Below are 8,694 nucleotides of genomic sequence, written 5' to 3'. Positions count from 1 at the left end.
TGTGTTACAAATAACTGTGCATCCCAAGTAAAACCCATTCAGTAAGTAAAAGTAGCCCAGTAATAAAACAGTTTGGGACCCCACATACGGCCAACCAGTGAATGTATTTGCTTGGACCTCAGATGAATGGGTAATGTACGTCCCTCGGAAGTTATGCAATTCTGACCCGGACCTTTGAACGTTTCTGTACTGACAGACCTTTCACTGGTATGATGAATAGACAGAGATCTATTTCAAATAGGGCTGATAATTGCACCCACGGGAAGAAGTTATTTAATTCTGACCCGGACCTTTGCACCGTTTCTGCACTGACAGAAATGGTTCAAAGGTATGATGAATAGACAGAAATCTATTTCAAATAGGGCTGATGATTGCACCCACGGGAAAACCAAGTAGGATGAATTGAGCGGCTTCATGTTGTTTGAACCTGAATGAAATGTACACAAAATAGAGGAGCCTCCCAACCTAAAGACACCAACGACGGCGGAAAATTTGATTTAACCACTGTTCAACTTTTCTTGTCATGTTACTAAACTTATCTTTTTTCAGAAAAGTGGACGAGTGGTAAAACTAAATATAATAGAAAAATAACGTCCGGCCTTTACGGATGCAAACAGTGCCAGCAGGTAAGTATGGCACTGAAACAACTGAGGGAATAGGCCCCCCTCGTTTGTGAAAATAAAAATATATAAAGAACATCGTTGTGTCTCATCCCAATTGTTATGTTATGTATTTTTCGCGCCGTATTTCTATACTTTCTTTCCATGCTTGCTTTCATGTTGTCTACAACCTCTTGTAGACCCTTCTTCTCTCCACAGCGCTGGAGAAGCAGTTTTACGCCGTCCCGAAATTCTAAATGTATTTGAATGCGATTGTAATAGATTTACTGCTGAGTTGTATTAATATGATCTGAGAGATCGTATAGATTTTTTTTCAGATAAATAGCAATATCCAAGGAACGAATGCCCGAAAAACGTAGCAGTTCAGGACACTGATCCAGAGCCAGAGGACAATTCAACTCCACAAAAGTTTATTCTTCAAACAGGTTTGATTGACAAACCACGAGTGAGTACCCTGAAACTAACGTAGAAATAAATAAATCGGGCTCATTTGAGACATTGACTTTACTCTGATTTACAAATTTGTACAAAATATATTAATATCATTCAGTTAGGTAACATTTCTTTGTTTCTTTATCAAACAGATCTGTGGTCTCCATTTGCGTTGAGTTCCACATGTTTTAAAATTATGAAATAACATTAACATAGCCTACTTTTAGCATTAAAGAATTCATGACGTAAAACTATAACAAAAGTGATTGTATTTTGTTTCGTATATCCCTATCTGTTGTATCAGCTGTGTGTGTATTCCTTTATTTGTATTAATTTGTTTGTGTTTTCTTTCCAAAAGAACGTCTGACTCCCACAATCCTAAGGAAGAGTAAAATGGGCGCCCATCTATCAAAACGGGACGCTAAGGTGACAATGACGGTATCTAAGCAAATTAAAAAAAGAGCGGACGTGGTAAGAACTCGCTATGGTAAAAAAAAAAAAAAAAACGATCCTATAGTGCCACCAAGATCCCCCGCAGATATAGTCTTGAGAGAAGAAGGCATATACTCGGTCTTTCCATTTACTTATGATGTGTACGAATGGACAGATGGCTGTTGGCCAATAGGTGGTTCTTTTGATTCTTGCAAACTACAAGAATTAAAAGAAACAATACCAAACAATAACGTCTGGACCAGATCCGAAATGGGATTTTCATTACACACAGAATTGTTTAGATGCATGGATTCGCACGGAAAAACGACACCCAATACCGAAACCAGTTAAACAAGAAGTGTTACGTATTTTAAGAACACAAGCTGTATTTCCCTCACTTAACCACTAGGGAGTAGGACCAAACATATAAGAAGCTGCATTACCCTCACATAGCCACAAGGGGAGCAAGACCTTATTGAAGGCTGCTCCACCACAGAAGGCATCACCTTTAATTAGGTGAAGAAGCCGAAGCCATTACGGCCACGCCCACTGCATAGGCCACGCCCACTTGACGTCCTCTATCGGAGGACGTCAAGTGAACAGGCCAGAGTTCAATAGGTAGACGTCGCGGAGAGACCCCGGGCCTTAGCCCGGGGGCTTGAAGTAGATCACGGTATTTTCCTCTCACACGTGTTAGATTCAATTCCCTCCGTATAGCTTCACTTACCATGCCGAAACATGCCGACGACTTTATAATAAATGAAGTGATTTCAAAGCAACCCGGGATTGGACAACTTTCTTCGAGAATACTCAATAGATGGTGACCCCGACGTTTGGAAGAAAGTCCCGTCCCGGCGCGACGCTAAAACAACTTCAACAGGCCCGCACGTCTGAGGTAAGTAGAACTCTTTGTCTTAAAGATTTAATCTGAAATATGATTGGTTATAAGAACATTTAGGTGTAAGTTTGTTTTAGCCACCGTTCGGTCGTGCTGCTCCAGAGGCCTAGACCTCGATTTAAAAAGCATAACAACACGTGTAGATCAACGGTTGCAAGAACACTGAAGGCCCAACCTCCCCCTTTCTTCACACTTGAGTTGTTTTTAGCACTCGTCGTTAACGATCGTTCTTGATACTGGTTGAGAGGTGAAGCCCTCCACTATCGGTCTCTGTATAGATCGGGCCAAAATATATGTTAACGAGAGTTATCTTTCACTTCTCCGCTGAGGCCGTGTTCCCAAGCAGTAGCATCATAGCGGACGTTCGGAGTGTATACTATCTTATCTGCCGATCCGCTAAATGCCACCCTAGACTGCATGCTACATTTTACATTCAAGTCTGTTGGTATTTTGTTATTAAAGACGATGAATTATTAAAGGTAAAAGACCCTCCAGGCCCCCTACACACGTGTCCCCCCCCCCCACTCTTTGTCCCAGTCCTCCAGGTCCGGTAGTCAGACCCCCCCCCCCATCCCTTTGTCCCAAATCCGGTCGTCAGATCCCCCCCTCCCCACCCTTTGTCCCTGCAACCATTCGCTTCCCCTACCCTTCCTTATTCATATTGCTTAAAGAAGATCGGGAGCGGTGGGACGGGGGCTTTGATTTAACTAACAATAGAGAGGCAAGTGGCCTCGCTGTTGTTGGTTGGGTTGAGGTTCTTGTCTTATTGTTCTTTCTTCCCCTTGCCCCCTCCCACCCTCACACCTAGCCATGTGTTGAAACCAAGATGTAAATTTAGTTAAGTGTTTGTATATTTGAGGGTCTGTGTGTCTGGATGCTGAAATGCAGAGAACCACTCCCGAGTTGATATCGGCAAAACACGCAAATATTTGTGTAGATTGTAATCAATGTTTTTTGATTCACCGACATTAATAGTTTAAACGATCTGTAAATGTTCACATTTGTACTAAATTTGTTCTTCCTCTTCAGGCCTTTGCAACCCAAGCAGTGATGGATGCCCGGCATTCATGGTTTTAACCGGTGCACAAGGCGGGAGTTAGCTCAACTGCTGTAGTTCAATTACAATAACATTTGTTTCAACCGATAACTCCTGAATTTTTCTTTTAGGTTCAGTTTTTGTTTTGTTTATAGAATATCACCATATATTTAATACCCAGATGTGCATAATTGTTGTAGGTTTGGATGACTCTTTGTTCTACCTAGTTTAGATGAATTAATGTATCGATTTGATGTTGACCAACAAAAAACTAGATAATTATAATAATAAATACTGTTCATGTAATGGTATAGTTAGGTCTGGGACCTGCGTAGCTAAAAAAACCGTTTTGGAAATAGTAATGAACGTGTCCGGGACATGTATAGCTATAAAATAAGTAAAGACAAAACTGGGTTTTACTTTACTTCACTTTGCTAAGACATATTCACGTTTGATGTGGTATGCAGAACGGATGTTAAGCCATCTAATGTTTGTACCGCGTGGGAGACGAATTACCTGCGGTTTAATTGTTATATGGTGAATGTAAATAAGGCGTATTCACGTTTGATGTGGTATGCGATGTACATAGGAGTGAATCAAAGTGTGGACAACATCAAATGCGAGCAATAGGTAGAATAAATGAAGATTAGGTCATCCAATATACATAGTTAGTGTAGGACAATCGGGTAGTATGATGAAGGTAACTGTTATTATGAGATACGGTTAACACAGAAGTGATATTGAACATGCAAATTTTAACATTGTTATTTCCCTTTTACATCTTTCAATGCGCATGGCTGAAGCAATGCGCAAGGAGGGATGTAGTGTGAAATTAAACCAAAGTAGATACTGTAAAACAATTAAAATTAGAATTCATGGAAATATGTTTTTGAACAACTAACTGCTGTACATGAGTTTGTATTTCTGCAATAGAAACAAAAGTTCCAGAACCAGATGCAGACACACCTGGAGCCTACAAACTACCACCGCCGAGCAAGGACCAACAGTCACATGAGGAGATCAAATAACAGCAGGATTTGAATCGCTCCGGATGGGTTGGTGGCCAGGGCGCTGGTATGATTACAATCCCTCAGGTTAGAATTGGCAGAGAACTCCGGCATTAATGACCCTTTCACAGGATGGATGGAGAATATGTTTTGGAAGTGGAAAGGCATGATGCAGTAAGTGCCCGTCGCGGGAATAAATGCAGAGACCGTGTTAATTGTCACCGGCTGCCGTTGTATTCCCTGCGCACGAGGGCTACTGCATCTGCTGACCACCACAGCAGTGGGCGCTACAGAAGTGCCAAGTGCCATTCAGGTTTACATTACCTGAGGGGCCCGACCCTATCCAGCTGTAATATCTAGAATAGTCACACCTATACTATTCTAGTAGAATCGACTGTATTTAAGATAATCAATATCCCGGATTTACTTGAATAACACATTTTAAAACAACCATACCAGACTATGTTTGTTATTGTGTAGTGTTGCTTGGTTGCGAGTGCAACCCGTTATTTCTGGATCGCTGCATTGATAATGGTACTGTTGATCTTCCTTGAGACGGTTGTTTTACAGGCCACCTGTTACTGACACGACGACGACGGAGAACCTGTTTGGAGGCTCCCATGATGTAGGAGTAACCTCTCTGAGATGAGCCCTTGACAAGGAGGGACGAGTCTTGGGTTCATGAATTACAGGCCCGACGGCGACAGAAAAAACAATGACTACGATAATAACATCGCCCAAAACCACCCACATGAACCGGCGCACCAATACACGAAGATCACCTGAACCCCCCAAATCCATGCCCAAACCACCCACATGAACCGGTGCACCAATACACGAAGATCACCTGAATCACCCGAATCCATGCTAGGCTATCAATAATCTTGAATTTTTTTAAATTGTATTATGACTACCAATTTTTACTTTACTTTTGCACATGATGAAAATTGTATGACCTTGTAGCACATGACCAAAAGTATTAGCTCAGGATTTCTATGGATGGTTTTGTTTGTGTGCTGTTTGGCCATGTGATTGTATGATAACAAGATTCATGTTCATTGTTGTATTGTTAAATAATGACCTGTATTTCCAATGAGACCCACAATGTGAATACCGTTCCAGTATTATCGGGAACGCGTTGTGGTTTTTCTCTATTCGATAGAGTTGTTCCCACACGGTTGTTGGTGTTGATGATTGATCCTACTTTGGATATGTTTTCGGTGTGGTAAATGGTGTTTATGATTTAAAATAATATTGTATGGTCATCTAAGATGACCAAGGAGGGATTGTTACGTATTTTAAGAACACAAGCTGTATTTCCCTCACTTAACCACTAGGGAGTAGGACCAAACATATAAGAAGCTGCATTACCCTCACATAGCCACAAGGGGAGCAAGACCTTATTGAAGGCTGCTCCACCACAGAAGGCATCACCTTTAATTAGGTGAAGAAGCCGAAGCCATTACGGCCACGCCCACTGCATAGGCCACGCCCACTTGACGTCCTCTATCGGAGGACGTCAAGTGAACAGGCCAGAGTTCAATAGGTAGACGTCGCGGAGAGACCCCGGGCCTTAGCCCGGGGGCTTGAAGTAGATCACGGTATTTTCCTCTCACACGTGTTAGATTCAATTCCCTCCGTATAGCTTCACTTACCATGCCGAAACATGCCGATGACTTTATAATAAATGAAGTGAGTTCAAAGCAACCCGGGATTGGACAACTTTCTTCGAGAATACTCAATAGAAGTAACTCCAGAAATCGCGTCTAACATTTTCAAAATAACGATGCAAATCAACCCAGATTGGACAGAAGTGTATAGAACAGCTCTGTTGAACATAACAGCAACTAGTAATGCAGAACATGTTGATAAATTAATGACTGAAATAGAGTTAACAGCCGCAGAAGTAGACGCCATTAAAACAGCCCAAAACAACATAAAAGACAAAACCGCCCTCGCTACACTTTGTGTATGGAGCCAACGTCAACTCGTTAAAGAACCCCCCAGATGCTATTACTGCGAAAAGATTGGTCATCGGGAGAGATATTGCAGAAAGAAACACAGAGACGAGGCCAAACCGTCGGCCCCGCCCATGGAACCAGTCAGCGCCCCCCACACCATGAAGAACCCGCTCCAACGCCCAGGTGAGTATAATCATTACTAGGACCCCTTGGAAAAGGAAACAAGGATCTAGGCAACGCTTCTTCAACTGTCTTCCACCCCCACCGAAAATCTAAAATGCTCCGTGCAGGTAGGACAAAACCATTTTGAATTTCTTGTAGATTCTGGTGCTACAGTATCAGCTATTAACAAAACTGGTATTTTACAAGAAAGTAACCAAACATTGAAAACGGTTGGTATTGCTGGCATTGCGATGAGTGAAACAATATCAAAGCCGGTTCCTATTATTGGATCACATGTCCCATTGGAACAGAAGTTTTTAATCTCTCCCACCTCTCCTGTTACAGTTCACCCCAGAGTTTATCCCAGGTACCATCTAAACTATGGGCCATGCATAAAAATCATGCAGGATTTGTAACCTCTTCAACATCTCTTAAAGTTACATTAAAGTCAGATGCTACTTTGACTTGTACTCGACAATATCGTTTGTCCCCCGAAGCATTAGATAGAATTCAGCCGGTAATAACTTCTCTTTTATCTCAAGGTATTCTAAAGGAAACAACTACTAGTCCTTGTAACACACCCACATTGCCCCTCCCGAAGCCAGGGAGACCAGATGAATAGAGATTTGTCCAAGATTTGAGAGCAGTCCACAATTGTGTTGTTCCTATCACACCCATAGCACCAGACACGCATACAATACTGTCATCAATCCCTTCAGATTCCACACATTACACAGTAATTGATCTGTGCTAAGCGTTTTTCTCTATTCCAATACCATCTGACAGCCCTACCCATGGCTTTTATCCTAGTGATATGATCATGTTAAAGTCACTTAACCCAAATGTTCTCCTCCCCAGATGGCAAGGACCAATCCAGGTGTTACTGACCACGAGGACTGCAGTCAAACTCCAAGGAAAACCAGAATGGATCCATGCAAGCCGATGCCACCCAGCACCTCCAGAAGAGGAAAGCACCAACGCCTCGGATGGACCACCTCTACCGTGATCTGCATAATACTCCTGATGAGCCCAGCAGACCAATGCAACGCAACCACCAGCAACAACGACCGACTCCCGACCATAGCGGAACCCCAGCTAACCACATCATCACACAACCAGTTTGCAAGCCTACTTGCTGCAGCTCAAACCCACTTCAACACCACCAAGAATGGGCCCCTTACTCCAATGAAGAGTTACCAAATGGAAAATGAGTGACCTAACATGCTAGACATAAATTTTACTAATGTACATATTGATCATTTACTTTTACTAATTTCTTTGAATTTGCAATTTTACTAATGTACATATTGATTACTTTATTAATGATTGATTTTTACTAATTTCTTTGAATTTTGTTCCTATTATTCTGTGTTTTAACTTGTTTCACCATCATTTGTAATCCTGTGCCATAATATACCACCTGTAATAAGTGTTGATCTTATGATCAAAAAGGGAGGAACTGTCGTGGAAATATCAATCATAACTAAATATACAATCACATACAAATTATATTAACCTTGTTTATATAATTATTACATTAGAAGGAACTGTACTCATTCTCCCTGTATCTTAAAACAAATCCCTTCCTCTCTTAACTGAGAGAGGTTAAGTTAATTCGTATTCAAGTTCCCACTGGAGCCAGTAAGTCTGGTTTTGTGACCAGGCCAATCGACTGACTTCTTTGTTGTGTAAACTATTTACAGCCATGTCTTACAAACCTGCAGACATGTCCAATATCCACCCATTGTATTACAAATTGACTTGGCCTTAGGTCACTCCCACTCCCTACCCACAATGGAAACGTTCCCTATAAGAATGTTGTTCACCTATTGTGTCATCGAATGTGTTCTTGGTAACTTTTGTATCCAGTACTTTCCCATGATCATGCCTTAAGATTAAATCAAATATTTCGCTGTCCGACGTGTCCGTGAGAGAACTTTCTCTTCAACACTCTCCAACCCCGTCTCTCTCCGCTTCTCCTCCTCCACTGTCTTAATGAACCCCCCACCACCAGTCTTCCTCCCGCCAAACCCTCCTCGTAAAGACCAACCCCCAGCCTCTCCCACGACACATCTCTCTCTCTCTGACGCTATTTTTAACAACGATAACTTCTGTTTGTAGTTCCCCTTATCATCCAAGGATCTCA

The 8,694-nt window shown here is 41.9% G+C and overlaps 1 long non-coding RNA gene across 1 annotated transcript; it reads left to right on the top strand.

Moving 5' to 3' along the window:
- The first annotated feature begins 3,970 nt into the window (after positions 1–3,970).
- LOC132465628 (uncharacterized) lies at positions 3,971–5,536 on the top strand. Its single transcript, XR_009527644.1, has 2 exons — positions 3,971–4,492; positions 4,996–5,536. It is a non-coding gene; the product is annotated as an uncharacterized LOC132465628 (long non-coding RNA).
- The last annotated feature ends 3,158 nt before the right edge of the window (positions 5,537–8,694 follow it).

Source organism: Gadus macrocephalus, chromosome 10 (assembly GCF_031168955.1).
Source record: "Gadus macrocephalus chromosome 10, ASM3116895v1".
In the NCBI taxonomy this organism is placed as follows: domain Eukaryota; kingdom Metazoa; phylum Chordata; class Actinopteri; order Gadiformes; family Gadidae; genus Gadus; species Gadus macrocephalus.
The sequence above is the reverse complement of the archived record's forward strand: the minus strand, read 5'-3'. Positions and strand labels throughout refer to the sequence as shown.